Raw genomic sequence first — 22,072 nt, 5'->3', positions numbered from 1 at the left:
AAGGAAAAAGCAACACTGGATAAACTAGCAGCAGGACTGGGAAGAAACAGAACAGCTGTCCCTTTAGGCAGCAGCAAGCCATTAGTTTGGCTCAGCCATCTTGTGAAAGCTCATCCTTAAGATTTTCGGTTAAATTACGCAGCAGCTTCTCAGATGTCTGTGCTGCAGATTTACTTAAGACCCTCATGTATTCATGCTTCACTGAAAGACAACTGCCCCTGACAAGACTGAGGAAATCTGTTTGGAAATAAAATCACATGTGTTGTATATTCCTGTGTGAATCAAGATTCAAGCCAGACCCATACACTGCACACTCTCTCCTCCTTCACCTCCTCCTTGGGACGTGATGCAGCGAATATTCATGCTTAAGAGAATAAGAGTTATATTTGAGGGCAGTGTAAACTGACTGGTTTATCTTCATGGTTTTCACACCCTAACCATCCAACCCACCCTTCTAATCCACATCACTTTATTTGTGCATTCATTATTAAAAAAATCATACAAAATAGGTCACACATTTTGCATACTTGCAAATTATGCCTTGGGAAGCATCAAAGAGTCTGCAAATCACTGTTATACAATACAAAGCAATGGAATAAAACTATGAGCTTTTCTGTTTGAAGACTGTGGACAAAAAAATAGCTGTAAAAAGAACCTCAGAAAGAGATTTTACCTGAGGCCCCAACTAACAGCTGTGCTAGCAGAAAAATCAGCACACCAGGGGTTTCAGAAATGTTTAACCTGACCATAGAATATATTTGACCAGTTTTCTAAGTGACAACATCATGTTTTTATAACATGCTTTCATTGCAATACAGCACCAGTCATTAGTGACACCACAGATCCAACAAAGCTCTTCACACTGCCTCTTCCAGCCACTGTCAACCCTTCTGAAACATCTGTGTTAAACTAAACAGTCAAGAAATGTTTATATTTGATCTCACCACAACAGTGATTCAAATGTGAGGCATGGGGACTGGTTATGCACTCTTTGGCTCACATGCTTTGCTAACAAAAACAAAACACATACTTCAGCTGTATGGGGATGGCAGCAGCATTTCACCTCTGCTTCCCCTCGCTCTAAACCCTGCTCTGGAGTTCTGTCTCTTCTCAAGTGAACACAAAATATTGATGCCCAAGCAAGCTGTAACTAACCAACAAAACAGAGTGCACACCGTGTGTCTTGTGTCCCAAGCACATGCACGAGGTTCACATTACTGCAGTTGCTAGGAAAAAAATACGACTTAAGACTTTTTTATCTTCACATGCAACTCTAGTGAAGTCAGTGTGATCAAAATAATTACAGAATGCTGCTATAAATCACATGGGTAATTATTTTGCTGAAGAACACTTTTTATTGATTCTATAATAGGAGCAGAGTTTAACACCGAATGTTCTCTTTGTTGAGGAGATCACTAAACAGAACTCATATATTCAACTTTTTCACCTTAATTTAGAGCTCAAAGAGCAGAAACTGCCCTGGCAAATATATTCTGTGAAGTATTTGACATTATTGCTGTATTTGAAATAAAACAGGAAAACATTAAGAGCAGGGTACAGTTACACTGACCACAAACACTGTCAAAATCTGGACTAAAAAGGGCCATTTTTCTTTTAATCTCTCACCTTAGCATGCACACAACATTCAGAGCTGTGCTTTGTAAACTGTTTGTCCTGCTCAGTAGTTAATAATGTAAATTAGAAATAGGTACAGAGAGTCTGTGTGAAGTTCTAACAACTACAGAACTGCTAGCACACCTTCTAAGTTAACAAATCACTCTCCATTTAAATACCAAATTGCCTTATCCCTTCCCAGAAGGCAACCTGAAAGCTGGTGGTCTTTGAAGCTAAGCTTTGTAGGTGAGATGTTGATCCAGGACTCTTCACGGTTGAGAGTTGCCCACCATGGATGAGAATACAGCTGGGCAAAAGTAAAACCACAGTGTGGCCATGGAACAACTCCTTCAGAAATTGCCCCCAGCCCATGGCAGGACGTGATCCCCCTCTGAAAACTGCAATAACAGACTGCAGTTGTCTGCCCTGCCATACTCCAGCTAACCAGACTTTTACCAGAATAGCAATCTAAACCTGCAGGAGAATAGGCCAGGTTTTCAAAATCCTCACTGTATCTGCAGAAAAAGCATTGTTTACTTGTCGATAGGATGAATGTGTCCAATCTTTAGATTTTTTCCAGAATTCCAATTCTCATTCAGAAAAAAAATCAGTTAAAACTGACCTATCTGTGAATTTTGATGAACTGGAGACTACCTGCTACTTCTCCCCCCATATCCTTAATGTGCAGTTAAAACCTGAAGAATTTCAAGAGCCTTAGCTATGAACAAAAAGAATCCTAGTTTTACAAGAAGGGATGGACACACACAGAGAAATGCTGACATAAGAAAGCCATGCCTACTTCCTTCTAAAAATACCTTTGAGACCTGTTTTTGAATGCATATCTACGGAAACATCTTTCACACACCGGTGCCTACCTAAATTATGAGCACATTTGTCATTCTTTGATGAGGTGCTTTGTGCACTACAGTGACTGAGCTGGAGTGACACCTTTGGTTAAGCACATAACTCTGTATGCAAATCTGATTAACCTATAGCAGTGCAAGTGCCCAAGTTACAGCATGACTTTGTTATGTAAAAACACAGACCCAGAACAGACTGCATGCAATGCGTGCAATACAGAAAACAGATCCTGAACATGGCTTAACTCAGCCTCTCTTGATGTCTTTAGTAATCTTCCTTATGAGGAGCCCTCATTTTATGATCTTTATTCTCAAAATCATTTTACTCTCTTAATCCAGTCACACATTTCTACAATCATGTCAGAAAACTGCAGTCTCATGGCAGGAGACAGAACCAGTCCTCTACTCTGGAAGCCTCAACTTTTGTGATGCTTGAATAATGCACGTATGTACTGAAGGAGACAGGCATTCTTCCTCTTCCTATTAAAGGCAAAGTAAGAGAAAAGGCATTTTAATAATGAAGTTTAGTGGCAAACATACACCACCCTTTTTTTCCTTAAAGAAGGACCATTCTGAACAGTACTGTAAGGGTGGTACCTTGTAAAAAGGTCAGAGGTGCAACATCTTCATAAATGTTGGCTCTCACACATCATCTGGTGCTGCAACTGCAAAGCCATCAGTCAAGTAAGCTTCAATTTTAATCTAAGATGATGCTTGGATCACCATTTTCAAATCAGTGACTTCCATTAGTTTTAGGTCCAAAAAGAGAAGAGCTTTCTGCAGTGAAAGTTTCTGGATTTTAGCTCTGAAGAACAGAGAGGCATTTGAACAAAACTAGATGTGAAAATGGACCCCTGTGAACAGAAATCAATGTGCAGGGGGTGCATCTCTGCATCTACAAGTGCATTTTAACCACAATTTCTGAAGCACTGATTTTGTGGAGGTCAAACTGAAGGACAGCCTAAGCAGCAAGTGCACAGAAAACTCAAGTTGCAGTTTGCAGACAGAAAATAAGAATACTGCATAGAGCCTAGAAAAATCAACACAAATAACAAAGTCTTGGATAAAACACAAGAGTGCCAAAATTCAAAGGACTGCAGCATTAGAGACAAAACTGAAATAATGAATGGAGCATGCCAAAGAGTCAGTAGCTAAACTCCTTGAAAGTAGATGCAACTGGAGAACAGAGTGGCAAAGAAAAAGGAGGGTAATTAGTATACCAGGCCATGGACAACCATGGACAACCACAGATACATCACTGGAATGCATGAAATCTCTTTGCCCCTTCATTTGTTCCTCAAATTGTGCTATCCAGGCAGCACAACTGTAATGCTTTCTGCTACACAGGAAAATAAATTTTACTGGTTTGCTATTTGCTCGTTCATTTGCCCGAAGGTTCAAATGAAGATAAGCCCTAAACTGTTCACAACAGACAGTTAATGCAACTCCACATATACAAATTTATTTTTCCAAGGAATTTGGACAAAGATTTGATCGTTTTGTCCAAGAAAACGAATCACCCTCATTTGAAACTTTCACTTGAACAATATGTAAATTAATAATCCTTTTTAAACAATGTTCAAGTTGTATTCCTTCCACTAGGATAAGCTGCTTACATGAACCACACTGAAGTCACAGGCACTTGTTCTAACTAAGCTGAGAAATACCTCCACACTCCAATCTCCTGGAACAATTCTCTCAGTGACACTACACCCTGTGTGTTGTAATGAGGACCACAGAGAAGGATTACAACCTTTAATTGAACTACAGGACACAGAGCAAGTCACCAAATTATACAGACTGCTACTGACTAGAAAAAGGGTGTTTGTTCACTTCAACTCCAGCTTGATCCACAGTACTTTTCCCTCTGCCTTAAGTAGGCTGGATGCAGAAGCAGACAGCATGTAATTGTGCAAACGTGGAAACATTTTCAGAAGTTACAGCCTCCTGAATGAAAAACTGACAGTACGTACTGGATGCCCCAAATCAATTAATTTTAACAAACAACATGTCAGAGAACATCCCAGGGATCGGAAGAATGTCTAAAATAAAACAGAACACGCAGATGAGGAGACATAATTACACCACAGTCATGGGCTGAATGAAGTCATGAAAAAGCTTCTTGCCAATGAAACTATTTAAAAACTATTGGAGGCTATATGACTGAGTTCTGGCACTCATGATTCGAAACATCAATAAAACACCAAGAAATTACAGTTGATGTTTCTGAATGTGTACTTTTAGGCACAGGAATACATGGCAGCTAGGAGACATGAACTGTTTATGTAAAAGAAGTAAAAGAAATAAAATACAGAACTGGGATTATTTCAATAAACATAGACTAACCCACCATTTCCCCACCAGAACATTTCTTTCTTGGGGATGCATTTGTAGTCTGTGTTCTACTTCAGTAAGACAACTGCAAAAGGAAGAACATAAACTACCCATATGGGTAAGAAAATTTCTAGTAAGATTAAGAACTTTTGGTTTAGGACAGTTGTGGCAGATTGAAAAAAAAAACAAAAACAAACAAACAAACAAAAAAAAACCACAAAAAACAAAACAAAAAAAAAAAAAACCAAAAAAAAAAACAAAACAAAAAAAAAAAAAAAAAACACAAAAAAAAAACAAACAAAAAAAAACCCCAAAAAAACCCAAAAAGCCAAAAAAAAAAACCAGAGGAAGCAAGTTAATAACTCCATGTGTATGAAGGAAAGTATGAACTGTTCCAAATTTCCCCAATTTACCCTCCCTCTCTCCCAGTAATTATTATGCAACAGTGATGGCTATTACAACTTCACAGCACAGCAGAAAATACCAAATCACTGCACTTCTGATACAAACACCTATGAGCTCAAACCTCTTAATAGCTGGTCCACAGGCACTGCCATTTCACTGAGCTAAGTTGTTTGGAGAGTTGTTTTTTTTAAACATAACTTCTGCTTAAAATCCCTTCTCCTTGCTAGGAGCTGACAGCATTTCCAAATGCCTCCCTGTACTAAGCAGCAAAATATTTTATCCCACGTGGTGTGTATGGCAGGGCAGGTAGGATTTAGGAGAGGATTATTAAAGCCTTCTGGAACACAGAAGGTAACCATTTCTAAGTTAACACCCTCCCTCCAACAACATGTTTCAGCTTCTTCTTAAAACATTATTTTCTGCTCCTACCTACCTTTCCTGCAGACAACTAAACCTGTTCCAAGGTTAAATGAGAAGCTTCTCAATATGAGTGTATTTTGGCTGAGGTTCAAACTCTCTCCAGCAGAGACATGTGTAATCTGATTTTTGCAAAAGGAAGCCCTGGACATTGAAATAGATAATTCACCTCTAACAAATCGTTCCTTCAGAAGTTTGAAAGATGATGATGTCGTTTCAAGAATTCTTTATTGAGTTAATTTTGCAATCTGGACAGTTATGGAAGAAACTAAGTTCTTTCCAGAATCACCAAGAGCACTGCTGGGAAGGAAAAATCACTACACTGATTCTGAGAGGAGATACAACTTGCATCCATGAGTGCCAGTCACTCATCAGGATCCTAATGTGACTGGCACCCTCAGAACATGATTAAGTGAGTATTTTTTGGCCCAGGCTGAATTCTTGCTTCTTTCTAAATATCTGTATTACAAATTAGAAGTGGGAAGGCATAAGAGAAAAAAACCACAGCAGCATCAAAGTAGGAGCAGCCCCATCACAATGAAAAACTATGTAGACAACCAAAATGGCACTAACAAGAGCTATGAAAATCAATGAGGTAGCCCTGCATAAATTCATGTGCTGCTGTCTGAACAGCATGAGAATGAAAACGCCAAGGTCCTTGCTTGAAAGCATTAATAAGCAGAAAACATGCCCATGCTGCTGCTGAGTTCAGCACCTTTCTGGTTATACTTCATTTTCCAAAGATTTCTTACTTAGAAGTGTTGGAAGATAAACAAAAGGCGCCCATTTCAGACAAAAAGCTTAGACAACTGCTTTGTTAACAGTGCAGAAATTCCTGCGTGCTCCAGCCAAAATTCAGAGCCCCATTGAAGCAACAGAAAAAAAGAACTGGAAGATCCAAGGAAGCTGCAGTCTGAGTAGACAGAATTTGGGAGAAAGAAAGCCCTTGCTTCGGTTTATATATCAATGAGATGCAGTAAGATTCAAATTTTTTGAAAGAGCAAGGCAAACTAGTGAATGTAAGGATTCCAACCAAGCTGCTCATGACAGAAGGAGTACACAGTGCTACACAGCCATTCCAACAGAACTCCACACAGCAACAGTTTCACCACAAAGAAAACATGGGTGAAAAGGAAACAGAAAGAGACAACCCAGAAGAATGGAGCTATAGTAAGTCATAAAAGTTGAATTACCATTTTTTCCAGTATTTGTAATACCACGAGTGCTCTGCCACTGTCATTTCTCATCATAGCAGATCATTTCCCCACTCCTAAACATTGTGGGCCTAACTGAAAAATCCTACTTGAGTACAAGCCACTCAGAGTGCAAGAATTTAACGAATGTGAACATATCAAATTATTCAAATAATAGCTAAAATCCTCCTTTTCTCTAATTTTTTTTTCTGATCTCTTATTTACAGCTTGAAGCCTCAGTATCTTTGCTCACTATCAGTTTTACCAATCAAATAGTACCTGCCACAAAAAAAGTTAAAGATTCACAGAGGAATGTTTTTTTTAGAGGAAGGCTCATGTAATTCCACTGCCATTTCTGTGTCAAAGGAAAAAAAAACCACAAATCTAACCAAACAAAAAGCATTTTTTTTTTTATCAAGTTCAACTAAATCTATTCAGAAAAATCAAGACAACTGGGGAGTCCTAGCCCATCCTGCCTCTACCCAAAAGAGTGAAGATATTGGGTAAAGAGCCTCTAGACCAGAATGGGTTTTGTCCATGACTGTTCTGGTTGTTCAAATACACCTGAAGTCAAGCTACTGCCAATTTATCTTTGTCAATGTTTTAGCTAAGAGTTAAAATAAACCAGGAAAAAGATGCTCCATGGAAAAAGGTCCCGATGGCATTATTCGCTGAGACTCCAAAAACAAAGGCAGGCTCAAATAAGAATAATTTAAAAATCAACAAAACAGAAACTGTATTAACTGAACTATTCCTGAAATATGGGGAAAAAATTATATTCACACAGTCACTCTCAGTTCAGGAAACTGGCATTTTTTTTACAGTTGGTATTGTTTGTTGCCTGTGGCAATGTGTAGAAATTCTTACAGAGCCCCACCATCCTTCTGTTGTATGGTTTCCCTGATAACCTCACCACAAACATCTTAACAATTTAGTTAATACAGTCCTAAAGAGTTCAAGAAAATTGAACACATGGAATCATTCCTGTATCTGCTCCTTAATTTCTCTCTGTGTTTCTAGTTGCTCACCAATGTCACTGCTCTTTTTAAAAACTAATTATTTAAAGTTTTCAAACTTCAGATATTCCTAACTTCAACAAGAAGCACCAGCCAACTGTTTATGGTTTGTCTTATGAAAATTTTAACAATATGGCTGAATGAAACCCAAGTGAAAATAAAGTTTATACAGATAGAGCTTGGGAGTAAAATAAAAATAAACTATTCTGAGAAAACGCAACCAGTATGCGTGTGCCCAATAATTAGAAGATGATGTCTGCATGGAGGCCCCAAAACTTCCTGTTTAGTCAAGTACTCAATATTATGAAATAATACACAAGCAATTTCCCAGACCCTTCACTTCACATGAAAACATTTGCGGGGTTCTAATCACAGCAACATTAACACTATTCTGGTGAGGATATAGGAAAAGCAGCATACAGGAGAGACTTGAAACCTGATGACTACACACAGGAATAAAATGGTAATAAAATAGGAAATGTTCTGAAGTAACAGCTGGAATCTGGCTTTGCTTGCAAGGAAATGACATCAAAACTATGCCAGAAGCACATTAAGACCTGGAAGTTAAATCCTCAAAGCTTAGGAAAAGCTGGAGTTTGCTCATTTGTACACACACAGAGCTTTTATTTACAAAGCTATTTTGCCCTCACGTCCCCAGCATTCCTATCTCATTAAAAGAACAAGGACTGAGGATGACTGCTGCAATAAAATAGATTTTTCACTCAAGACTACATAAAAATATAAAAAAGAAACCATTGGAAAAAAAACCAGCCCTTGTTCTCAGCTTTTTATGCAGACAGAGCTTTCAGGGGAGAAGGCTTTCCTCTGAGGGCACAATGATTGCCAAGTTCACTTCTATCACTACCAGCAGAGAGGTGATTTGCCCGTGATAAACAAGGCAGTAAAGGTGCTCCTCTCACTCCAAACCAGAGTTCATGAGAGCTCTAAACATTCTGGTCATTTAATGAGGATATTATTGAATTCATCTGTTCTTCAAAAATCAAAGCAGTGCTATTGCCAGCATTTCCTAAGCTTACAGAGCCTTGCTCTGCAGCCTCAGAATGTTTTTTTACAGAGAACAGCAGCAGCTGATTTTTAACAAGGGTCTGTCCAAATACTTACTGTAATTGACTGAGGGAACTAGAAAATTATTTACTGACAGCAACTGATTCTTTCTTCATTAAATTTTCCTACAATTTAATGCTAGCTGCTTAACCGCCCACATTTTTCCACACTATGCACTCCTTTCCAAACTGGGTTTTACTTAACAGCTGGAGAATTCCTTAAACTCATCTCCAAACACAAAGAGCTCAGGCACAGTTTGCACAGTTCTTGTGGCCACTGCATTTTAGAACATTTCTAAGGAAAAAATACCACAGAACTTAATGAACAAATAGCTATGATATATGGTCAAAAAGAATACAGGCCACCATTCAAATTTCAGATGACAAGGACAGCTGGCAGCAAAAATGAATTGCACACATAGATACAGAGAATCCTTCAAGTTACAGCTGAGACCCAAACATGAGAGCACATTTCATTCTCTAGGTCACAATCCAGCAAGGCATTGAAGGTGAGAGCAACATCACAGATCTGAGTAGTCCCATATAATTCAGCTGCACATGGCATATCACCACAAGCACACTGAAGTGCTTTGCCTTATTTAAACTACAGCTATCAAAATACAAGTCATGTTACACTAGACCTTGTTGGGTTTCTAAATAACCCAACATCTTAGAAGAGCTTAGAGACCTTTTTATCTACTAAAATATTATTACTTTTGAGAACTAACCTGTTAGCAATGAAGAGGCTAATGTATTTTTTCCTCTCTCTGTAAACTGCATTTCTCTACGTTTCAATATTGAAAGATGGTTAGCCAGTTTTGCTTTATCCTTTGTACCACTCTTAGATGCTCTTTTGATACATATAGATATATACTGCTATAAAGTTTACACTCTAAACAGTAGAAGTGTACTTCATTGGAACTGTCAGTGAAAGAAGTTTTTATTCTGTTGTTTTAGTCACATATAAACACCTATCGAGAAGAGCTGTTAAAAAAATCTGAGCAACTGTTTCATGTATTTATAAACACACTCTGTTCTGTAGACTCCAAAGGCAGCTGAAATATCCATTAGTGAATTGTACTGGTATTTGTGTTTAAACACAAACAGAATAAATAAGAAAAAAGATAGCAACTTGACAGAAATCTGTAACTCAGTATGTGGTTTAACACAGACCAGAGTTTAGCACACAAATACAGAAAAGCAGACCTTGCAGCAGTAGCTTAACACCGGTAACACCCAGTGGTTACTGCCTCTACCCAGGAACAAAAATCAGCCTATTCACTCCCATGGTATCACCCTTGCTTCCTCCTCCTGCCCTGATTACAATTCCCTTGGCCTAAACATTCTTCCCAGTCTTAAGAGTCAAGTGATTTACTCTAGAAATATTCAATCTTATTAAATGCTAAATTGTTCTTTCACAGACAGAGAGCAACATAAAGAAGCTCCAAGCAGAAAACGTTATCTCCACTGTGATCTGCACCACATCATGGCTCAAATATATGAATCCTCCCTTAAAAATATTTTTTAGCTCTGATGAATGGAATGCACATAAAATGTACATTTATGCACATTCCCTGGATCTTTTAAATATCCTAAGAACACTGTCATTTTTTCAGGGATTACATATTGTATACACAGACTTGATACTTTGCATTTGCCATTCATTCAATGAAGAGGATTGTAGTTATTAAGCATGTGCAAACGTTACAGAAGTTTAATTCTTATCCTAGTATTCTAAACTGAAATTTGGATCATGTGATTAAAACTACAGAGATCAGTAAGAGTTCAGCAATCAAGTATTATCCAAAAAGAGATTAATTTCCAAAAGAACAAATGAGACTAAACGTTGTGTCATTTACAAAGAAACAGATGATACATCAATTTTTTAAAATAAAAAACTAAAAGTCAAGTATGATTTAGGATAAAAGAGGAGCAAAACTTACAAAGGTCCACATGCTACAGTAAGAACAAATGCAGTTTGGCTCAGGTCTAACTATGATAAACCACTATTGTCTCAACTTCAAACATTACTACTACCCAAGTCTTTAAAATGTCTCTGGTTTGCAGAGGTAAAATCAAAACAGTTATTTTACAGTACTTCCCATTCTAAAACTTGTTTATTTATTAGCACAACCTGCATCATTCCATCACTTAATTGCAATGCCGTTCTGCTTAGCCAATTACGTAAGAGTTTTGTACATCAGAATTGACCTGAACACATAAAAATTAAGCCAATAGCAATGTCAACATTTTAGTAAGAAATATGCTATTCTTAAATTACTTATATTTAGGTCATCTTGTAAAAGCAGCTAGTTAAGATTCCCTAGTTCCACTAAGAACAAAAAGTGCAATAAGATCTCTTATTGACAGCTGCATTCAAAAACATACCAGTTACATAAGTTTGCAAATTATACTGTGCCAGAGTTAAATATCTAAGCATTTAAACAACAGTTCTCAAAATGCTATCTCAGCAGGAATGACTCAACTCCACTGTATAAGCTGCACTCCAGATAAGAAGCAACCAGCTTGATTTTATAGAAAAATAAAAAAGCAAAACCAACTTTTTAAGTATTCTGCTTTAATTCAAATTGCTCTGAGTGAGCTCTGCTTGTTTGGACCTGCAAGCTTTGCCAGTCATTTGGCATTTCCATCTCTCCTCGCTTTCAACAAAAGTATCCCGAGCATACCTAGACACAGTTAAGGAAATACTTGGAAAACAGGTATAGTTTTCTACTGTACCTCCAGGGGAGAGATTTACCTGACAACCACCAAGCAGAGGACTAGACCTGTAAACCAGAGCTAGGCCTTGCTTGTATATGAGAAGAGCATGGCTATGCCAGAGGAGAGCGAGAGGACAGACAAACTCTCTCCATGTTCATCCGAGGGTTTTAACAAGGATCTCTGTGAGGAAAACATCAATAACTGGCACGATGCATCAGCAAGTCTTTTAGCCCAGTCTCCTATACAAAAGGGAGACCCAGAAAGGCCTGGAGTGAAAACTTTAGGAGCAGCTAATGCTGGTGCACCAATCCAAAATATTGTCCTTTAACACCTTCCCTTTGAACACCGCTGTGATTGGATAAGTAGAGTGCAAAACTTCCCTGGCCCACGTTTTCTCTGATGTTATTCACAGAAGAAACTATGAATAGCAACAGATGGGAAGCTATCAGAGAAGAAACGTGGCTAGAAATTGCACAATTCTCAGCCATTTGGCAATTCACTCAGGGTCCTGAGTAACAGCAGCCATCCAGCCTTAATTCCACCAGTACTTCACAAAACCTGCTTCAGCTACCTAATCACTGAAACAGCTCAGGAAAGTGCTACAAGGGCTCCTATTTGGAAATTCATTTCCTAGAATCACAAGAGTTAGAACTTCTACTTCATAAATTGATTCTGCTTACTCTGATGCTAAATATCACAATCTAAGGAAAACATATCACCTACCTTCTTTCCACCTACTGCTCTCATGATTTAAAACTGTCTTCTACTTAACATTATAAAAAAAAAAAAATCCTTTGGATGAAATACCCTAAGGATCTTTAACTTTAGGGTTACCACAGAGGCCACCCCAGTGCACAGCACTTTCCCATTTGACAGAAGATATAGCTCAAAAAAATTTAGTTTTTCCCAAGTGCTATTGTAAACTTGAACTTTAGTTCTAAAACCACAACATTTTGCCATCTGCATGGCAACACTAAGAAATATTTTAATCGTACCAAATAAATACAAATACATATCGAACAGATGTCTGCAAAAATCAATTCTCATGAAACTGTCAACCTCTAGCTGTTGTATCACAGCTACTAGAATACAATCTAATGTAACAAAAAGGTTAGACCTATGCTCAGAACCTCTGGCATTTCACATGCAAGCCCAATTACCCAGCACATCACCGCACAACTTTCTCACCGAGGACAGCATTTTCTTCCACGGACTTTCACCACGCACGCCGTGACAGATCACAGATCGTCAGCGCAACCTTTGCTCACGACATTGTTTTCAAAGACACCGAAACCTCTCACAAACTTTAAACGCCCGAAAGGCGTTGGCGAGGGAAAGCCGCCCGCTGCATCACAATGTCACTATTTGGGGAGCGCTTGATGCTCCGACCCTTGCCAGGGTGGGGTGCTTTATAAATAGATGCGTGTTGTTTTTTCTTTTTCTTTTTGTTTTTTTTTTTTTTTTTTTTTTTTCTTTTTTTCCCAGTCAGTGCCGTGCCCCGAGCGTTTGGGTGGCGATGGGAGAGCAGGCTGTTTATAGCCTTTATTAAATGAACTCTGGGCGAGGAAAGGTGGGGGGCAGGGAGAAAGGGAAAGCTGCTGCTCCTACCTGAGCCAGGCCCAGACCCCGCTGCTCACCCTCTGCCCGCCGTGCCCGGGGGGCTGCGGGGACACCGCCACCCTCAGCAGGCGCCTGCAATGCAGGGGCTGCGCAGGGGGCTCCCGGCAGCGGCATCCCAGCGGGATCGCTCCCCCCCGTCCCCTTCCCCATCCATCTCCCTCCCTCCGGCCGCCCGACCCCTTCCCAGCTGTGCCGCCGGGGATGGCGCCGAGCTCCCGCGCTCTCCGCGCTCCGCCGCCCCCGGTTGTTTACAGGCCCCGGGGCCCCGCAGCGCCCCGGCCCCGCCGCCCCCTCACCCCGCCCCGGCCCCGCACTGCGCAGCGCCACTTACCCCCCCGGCCGCGGCGTCGGCGCCGGCTGTGCGGGCAGGGCCGCGCTCCCGGCGGTGCGCGGGGGAGAAGGGGAAGGAGAGAGGGGGGGACAAGGAGGAGGAGGAGGAGGAGGAGGAGAAGGAGGGGGGCACCCGGCTGGCGGCCTCGCCTCAGCTCATTCACAGGGCGGCTCTGTGCCCAGGGGGAGCCCAGCGCTCATCTCGCCCCGCCGCCGCCGCCGCCGGCCCCCCCCCCGTCCCCCGTCCGAGCTGCTCCGCGCCCACCCGCGCAGCGCCGCGCGGAGCGCCGGCCGCGGACGGACGGACGGACGGACGGGCGGACACACGGACACACTCGCACTGCGCTGCCGCCGCCGCCCCTCTGCGCAGGCGCGCACGCCGCAGGGGAGGGGAGGCGGGAGCGCGCGCGCGCGCCCCCGCGCCCTTTCCCTCCCCGCCGTCTCCCTCCCCCGTTAAAGAAAAAAAAAAAAAAAATCAAATAATTAAAACACCCAAAAAAAGCGACAAATGGAGCTTTTCAGATTAAAAAAAAAAAAAAAGAAAGAGTAAAAAAAAAAAAAAAAGGAGAAAAAAAAAAAAAAAAAAAGGCAGCAGCACCCCGGCAGGGTTCCCGGATGTCGGACGGAGCAGGGCCGTTACGGTATTACATCACCCTCCGCCCCGGGTCCCGCGCCGCGCGGGGCGGTGACGTCATCGGCCCCGCCCCTGCCCCTGAGGGGGAGAGGCTGGCGCGGGAGCTGCGGCGGCTGTTCCCCATCCCGATCCAATTGCGATCCCAACCGCGATCCAAATCTCGATCCACATCCCCGTCCCGGTCCTGTTCCGATTCCAATCCGGATCCCGGTCCCGGTGCGGTGGCGGCAGCAGCTCAGCCCACCTGAGGACGATGGAGCGCACAGGGGGTCCCGAGGCGCTGGCGGGATCGGCCTCATCTCCCTGAATCGCAGAATCATTTCAGTTGGAAAAGATCTCTGGGATCATCGAGTCCAACACCACCGTGTCATCCAGACCATGGCACTGAGTGCCACGTCCAGTCGTTCCCTAAACACCTCCAGGGATGGTGATTCCATCACCTCCCTGGGCAGCCCGTTCCAATGTCTAGTCACCCTTTATGTGAAGAAATCCCTCCAGATGTCCAACCTGAACGTCCCCTGGCACAGCCTGTGACTCTGTCCTCTGCTCCTGAGGGACTCCTACTCGCCTGAATCGGAGCCCCGCAGGATTTCCCGCTGGAAGCACAACCGCTGGCAAAATCAGCAGCGGATTACCAGTAATGAACGCATAATGGGTTTAATAATCCCACGGGTTTCAGCCCCCTTTGATGAAGGCTGGCCTGTGGACAAAAGACATGGGAGCGTGTTCATGAAACTCCTCCAGCAGTCTGCAGGGAACAAATCGAGAGGAGAAGCTTTTAGACAAACCTCTCTTTTGTCTCAAGGAGGGGAGGAGGATGCTCAAGGAGGGGGTGATTCTTGGAGGAATGGTTTATTCCAGCAAGCCAGGCTTAAACCTTGTGGCTGGGGATTTCTGAAGTGGAGTGGATGCCAGGAGGAGTGCTTCAAGGGGAGGATTAGGAATGCACGGTAGTTCTGAGGATGTGAAGAAGGAATTGAATACAGAGGGAGAGATGCTGAGGACTGGGAAAGGTGAAGTGGGTGCTTGGCATGGTTGTCTAGATAGTTTCCATCTTTAACAGTAATCGCAGCAAACAGACATATGTTAATGGCTTTAAACTGAGAGTAGTTTTAGATTGGAAATTATGAAGAAATTCTTTACTGCGAGGGTGGTGAGGCCCTGGCAGAGGTTGCCCACAGAAGCTGTGGCTGCCCCATCCCTGCAAGTGTCCCAGACCAGGCTGGATGGGGCTTGAAGCAACCTGGTGTAGTGGAAGGTGTCCCTGCCCATGGCAGGAGGTTGGAGCTGGATGGTCTTTAAGGTCCTTTCCAAACCAAAGCATTCCCTAAACTGAATGTTTGGAGAGGCCTCCAATTGCAGGTTATGTTCCCACTGTCAACAACCAGTAGTGCAGTTCATCAGTGACTCAGGGCAGTTTACAAAACCCTGCTGGAGAGACATTAAAGAGCTGTGAAAAATACAACAAAACCTCATTGCTCTATGGCTTTCCTGTGCTAGATGAACTGACCGTGTTTTGGTACTACTGCAGATTCTTCATTCCCCATTGCTGCCTGTGGCTGGATGGAATGCTTGGACTCAATCTCCCTGAATTCAGCCTAATCATGATCCTTATCATGATACTGTTCAGTCCTGCTCAATGTCCTGGTAACTATTAAGGGCCTTTAGTTTAGAAATTTCAGGCCTTTATAGTTAAATGCAGTAAAATTTTTTGGTGGAAGCAGACCCTTAGAGACATTTAAATACAAGCCCTAACCCTTCCCTTCCCAAGATTGTTCCTGCAGGCATGTGTCATGTTTCTTTACCCTCTCCATTTAAAAAGAAATTTAATTTTTCACCCCTCTTTTCCACTTTAATAAAGTTCTTCTAGCACTTCAAATTATATACAGCCATGGATTTAATTTAGATTCCATGTTACCTACATCCATGTTTTGAGTGCTTCTTTTAAAATAAAACTGAATGAAAACATGGCCCTGTATCTTTTTGGCAATGCCCTCATTTTAAGCTGCAAGAATGTAATGACAGCAGAGAGTTTGCTGCTCTCATTTGCTATTTATACATTTTTCAGGGAAAATTGGACTAAGTCAAATTACTACAATATTTTCTTAAAGCATAACTTTTATTTAGCTCCCTAGATTTGCTTGGCCTGCTGCACTGACAAGGGTAATAAATATTTACAAGAAATTCAAGCATCACTTTTAATTAGGATAAAACAGCTGTGTATATCATATCCCTCTACTAAATTTATTTGTAGTTGATAAGATTGCATCTCCCAGTGTACAACTATTTATTTTCTCTTTAGCTATACATCAAGTTGTGATATAGATGGTTGGGACCTGTAGTCACCACACTCATTAGCACCACAGTAACAAGAACCATTGTGAAACTCAACTCTGTATCATAAATCATTTATGAGTTATTGAGAAGGATTACATTTCACTGTTTGGAACAAGAAAATTCTTTTAGCATTATAGTCATATTTAAAATGATATGCTGCTCCCCAGCCTATTTTTAGAAAATATTATTTTGGACAATTTGAATTCTGTTTCCTGAAACAGCTTTTTAAAAGTCTTTAGATGGATGGTAATTGCCAAGAGTATTTCTAAAACAAAAAATACAAACCCCTGTGTATCTAAATAAACAGCTTTTTGTCACCAATGCACACTCAGTTATTGCAGGCAGGAGGATGACTTTGTTCTGTCTATTCATTAAAACTCAATTTAGAAAATTCCACACTTAGCCCGATGAAGCTGTTCCCAATGACATCATTTCCCATAAAAAGAGAAAATGGGACCGCAGTTGCTACTGGGATCACATGGCAATTTAACTGCACTTTGGAATCAGCTTCCATCTCAGGGGCCATATTCTGTATGAGCCTGCTGTAATCTCTGCATGCTGTATTGCCCAACACCTCTTTTAACTCTTCCTGGCTTAATACCAGTGATTAAACTTCTTTTATTGTTAGGTACATCATGAAGTATCACGGTTTTGTCTGTGTTTTCCTCAAACAAGGGACTTTTAATACCAATATCACAGAATCACAGGATCACAGAATCACGGAACAGCCAGGTCGGAAAGAACCTCTGGAGATCATCCAGTCCAACCCCCTGCCAAGGCAGGGTCACCTGGAGCAGTGACACAGGAATGCATCCAGGTGGGTTGGAATGTCTCCAGAGAGGGAAACTCCACAACCTTCCTGGGCAGCTTGTTCCAGTGCTCTGCCACTGTCAACACGAGAAGTTCTTCCTCATGTGGTGGTGAACCTTGTTGTGTTTTAGTTCATGGTCTGTTCTCCTCATCCTGTCTCTGGGCACCACCAAAAAGAATCTGTTACCATCCTCATGGCATCCACCTTTGAGATATTTGTAGGCATTGATGAGATCCCCTCTCGGTCTCCTCTGGACTAAATGGGCCTAGCTTCCTCATCTCTCCTCATAACAGGGATGCTCCAGACTCTTGATCATCTTTGTGGCCTCTGCTGGACCCTCTCCAGTAGCTCCTTGTCTTTCTTGAAATGAGGAGACCAGAATTGAACACAGGGCTCCACATGTGGCCTCACTAGGGCAGAGTAGAGGTGGAGGATCACTGTTGTAGCTGTGAACTGTTGTATCGCACCATTTAGATTTCTTGACTTCTCAGAGAAAAAAGTGAACTTCTCTCATCTGAAAACTTAGTTTCAGCTTCCCTTACTTACTGTCCCTGTTCCTCCTCTCTTTTATGGTCTGCCATGAATATCTGATGTAGGTGGGAAATAATACATTTCAAGTTACTCTGCGGCCTAAAAAGTTGGTAAACCGTGGGGTTTTGTTTGGAAAAGGATTTGTATCACCTGGTAATACTCATCTAAATATTAGATGTACAATCAAGCTGTTGTCCAGGCTGCCTTGGTTTGGGGCAAGGAGACAGGTGATCATTACTGTCATGTTTTTGCCAGTGCCTGGAGCAGGTTGGGTGAGTCCTTTGAAGGTGACTTTTTTCTCCTCTGTAGTTTCTGTGAGTTCAGAAGAAGCTAAGATGACTACTTAATTTTTAGATAGCTTAAATAAATTCATTACCTTAAACCTTAGAGATGCTTAGAGGTTATATACAGAAATCTTCATATTAATGGTATGTGTGACCTGAAATAGTGGAATGTTGCCATAACTTCATGTTGGGCTTGGGAAGTACTGATGCCCTGCCTCATCCCTTCTCCAGGGGACTGCACCTATTTTTGGAATCCCAAAGCCAGATGGATGATTACCCTGCAGGCTTTCCATCTTCCTGGTGCTATTCCTGCAGCATCGTGCTGTGATGGCACCTGTAGGGATCTGTTCCCAATGGCAGCTGTGCCATTGGGAACTCCATAAAACGCTGGCACTGTAGCGATGATTAATAATCACATGATGTTTAAATCATCAAAAGCACACAACTAGGGAGTATCCTGCATCCAACCTGAATTTATCTGAAGGATGTCACAAAGATTTTGGTCATTGCATACGAACATCCTGCATTCCTGAAATGCAGCACTTTTGATTTCATTCCCTTCCTGCTGGACTCTTGAAAAGTGCATCCCAACCTGCCATACTTTGTTGCCTCTAAGACCAGATCCGTGCTCTGCTGATCGCTTTTAAAAACAACAGTTATGACCTCATTTAAAAATCAAATGCTGGTAATTTTCAAATTACAAAATTAGGTACAAAATCATTAGGGCATCACAATGTGGCTTTCTTATTTTAGCTGTATGAGAAAGCAAGTGATGCTCAGTCATGAGTTTTATTTTTCCAGGGAGAATTTGCTGATGAAAGTAACCTATAATTCAAGAAAATAAGCAAAGTACAGTAAAGACCAATATATCAACAGAAGCAAAATCCTTTTATGCTGAAAATTAATAGAAAATATATTCAATATAGAAACATAATAAAAATACAAAGCTTGTAAAAATAAGCACAATAAAAATAGAAAGTATAATGAATATAAACATAATACAAAATAAAGCATATGAAATTCAACATACAAATATATAAATTAAGAAAATATAAAAAGGAGAATAAAGGTAATATATTTACCATTAATATAAATTAGTACATTAAAATATTATTAATATTCTAAAATATTGGGTAAGGGTCATCCCTCCATTTTTCTCTTTTTTGTATATGAAATATGGGAAAAGCATGGCATCTCCCAGTTTCTTCAAAAGCCCAAAGATGACAAAAATCAAGGCAGCTCAGGAAGAAAAATGCAGTTTGTCGAGGTCTTCAGAGCTCATCTGCAAAGCACCTGCATTTCACACGGTTCCTTCTATCTGTAGCAAAACGTCACCAAAGACCCAGTGGCTAGGAAAATTTGCTTTTCCTGTGACATGGGGAAATTAAAAAAAGAATGTCAATATAGTCTACAGGAATTTTTAAGAAAATGAAAAATGAGGGGAAAGAAGAAAAACATTTAAACAGTGGTGTTTTGGTTTTTTTTCCCCCTCCCTTTAGAATCTCTGCTGCCTTGGTAGCTGGAATGGAAAAGCCTTGCTAGAAAACCTGTGTGTCCTGAACTTGTTATGGAAAAAGGGACAAAATAACCATGCTTGATGTCTGAAGAAGTGCTGGCATGGCTTGGCTGGCTATGCCAATTCATTTTGGCCCCTGTCCCTGAGCTCTCCACCAGTTTCTCAGCAGTACAATGCATATGGTCTCCTTGGGACCATCTGTGCTTCCCCGCAGCACAGAAACCATCAATCAGCTTAAAGCCACATTAGGAGACAGCATAAGTTGATTTGAAGTATTTAAAAGGCTGGGGCAGATTAGTACACACCAGGACTCCAACAGGGAGTCCTTCCACAGTTCTTTCCAGCATGGAGAGGTACACTTCATTTAATCTTCATCACTGGACACCAAGAAATGCCTATGGTATTCACATTCTCAAAGTCTGGTTCTCTTGACAAGATCCTCTTTTGCTACAAGACAAGCTGTGAAGTGGAGAACACCCAGAATATTTTATCAGCCCGGCTTTCGCCTATCTATACATTAGACGCTCTTCTCTTTTCAAAATGTGGGAGAAGTTCTGTTTTTGTCCGCTCTTGCTCCGTGCAGGGAGGCCTCACCGTGTCCTCACTGGAGCCGGTGACAAAGCTGCCACTGACCTCGGCGTCGCAGGATCAATCCCCCGGTCATTAGCGCGTTGTGAAAACCGCTCTTAGCCAGCCAATTGTAATGGGCCTGGCCACAATTGCCGGTTGTTTAACCTAAGAATTAGCTTAGCAATCACAGCTGAAATTATATGAGAGACTGACGATGCGTAAGAATACTTCATCCTGAGTCATCAAGAGTCTTATGATGCTCTTAAGGGGTTTATGATTATTAACATCCAGGCAAGAGACTCTGAAATTTGATAAAGACTGACATTTCCAGATGTGAGGGAGATTAGTTTGGATGAAAGGATAAGATTTATATTCTGTAAACTCCCTTTTTTCCTCCTTTTGTCTTACCAGTCCTTTTCTTCTTTCAATATATAGTCATCATCTTTGTACAACCGCACACAATTTATGCTTTGCTACGTTCATTCACATAAATGTGTTTAATCAGTTGTCTCTTTTAACGAGCTGTTAGCTGGGACACAGCTGAGCAGATAATTTTTTTTTTGTGTCAATTAAACAGTTAAATTAAGCTAAAAGCAACATGTCCGAGTCAAATAACCAAAGCAGTGAGATATCTAAGATCTAAACATTACTCAGTATTTTGCAAAATAACTTTTCCACAGTACCAAGGATTCTGGAGAGTCCTGGATTTACAGGACTGGTCTGTAGATGGATTTTTGCCACCTATGCCTTTTTTTTTATCTGACAGGATAACCAAAGTTTAAATTTAGTTTCATTACATACGTGCTCAAGGGGTATGACTAAGAAGTAAAGACATTGTTTCATGTTTGCTGGCATAAGGGACATGGTAAAAATGGATATGACATCACGAGTTCCATGTGTTGGCTTTCTTAGGAAAGTGAAACAAGCAGCAATTTGGATTTTTAGCATTTTATGACAACCCTCACCCTGCAGTGATGGTGTTCTGTTTTGTTGGGGATGTTGCAGAACAAAATATTAGCAAAACAACAGGGGCCATTATGAAAAGAAAGTGCTCGTTGTACATTTTAAGCCCAGAGGTATCAGGAAAGGAAGATCTGTACTGCAGGTCACGTTAGCATGCATTCTTTTGGAGAACATTTAAGGTGCAGCTTCATATCAGAGGATTACTGAAAACATGGATGCTCCTTGGAGATAATCCAAGTCTCCACCCTAACCAGAAAAGTATCCTTCCTTCTCAGGAAATTTCAGTTAATCCAAGGGATTAGGACAGCTACTTTTTGAGGGATTGTGAATGTGATTTCTTTTAAGGATTTGAAACAAGTTTGTTTCCTTGCTTGTTTTCTTTCTTTGTAGTATATGATTCCCATATTTATTAAGATAAATCTATGTTTCCACTCTCTTTGTGTGCGTAAAGGCATTCACTATGTTTTTACAAAGTCATGGGTTTCTTTCATTTTTTAACCTTTATAGGGATAATCAAAATAATTGGCTAGTACTTGACATTTATTGTGTTGTAATTACTCCCTTGTGTTGTTTTACTCTGTTTCATGCTGAAGATAAATAATAGGATCCCTTGTAAGAGACAAGATAAGGAAGGAAGAGAGAAAAACTTGTTTTAGAAAGAAAAATGATGAGGTGAAAAAGGGAAAGCAGTGGCTGTGGTAATTCACAGCAGTCTGCTGAAAACAGGATTGGAACCATTAGTTTGCTCTACAGAGGTCACAGGATTGCCATTCTATGACATAAATTTCAATTATTATAGACAGTGTCTCAACACGAAAGCAGCAGTTGACCTGAGCTGAACCCACAAGAGCT

The 22,072-nt window shown here is 41.0% G+C and overlaps 1 protein-coding gene across 1 annotated transcript in view; it reads right to left on the bottom strand.

Annotated features, from left to right (window-relative positions):
- PPM1A (protein phosphatase, Mg2+/Mn2+ dependent 1A) overlaps positions 1 to 13,877 on the bottom strand; it is a 35,186-nt gene extending 21,309 nt beyond the window's left edge. Inside the window, exon 1 of the mRNA XM_053944726.1 lies at positions 13,576 to 13,877. The gene's annotated coding sequence lies outside the window, so the exon portion shown is untranslated. The remainder of the gene's footprint in view (positions 1 to 13,575) is intronic.
- Positions 13,878 to 22,072: the final 8,195 nt, after the last annotated feature.

The sequence above is a fragment of the Vidua chalybeata genome, chromosome 6, assembly GCF_026979565.1.
Source record: "Vidua chalybeata isolate OUT-0048 chromosome 6, bVidCha1 merged haplotype, whole genome shotgun sequence".
In the NCBI taxonomy this organism is placed as follows: domain Eukaryota; kingdom Metazoa; phylum Chordata; class Aves; order Passeriformes; family Viduidae; genus Vidua; species Vidua chalybeata.
This window is presented reverse-complemented; position numbering and strand designations above follow the sequence as displayed.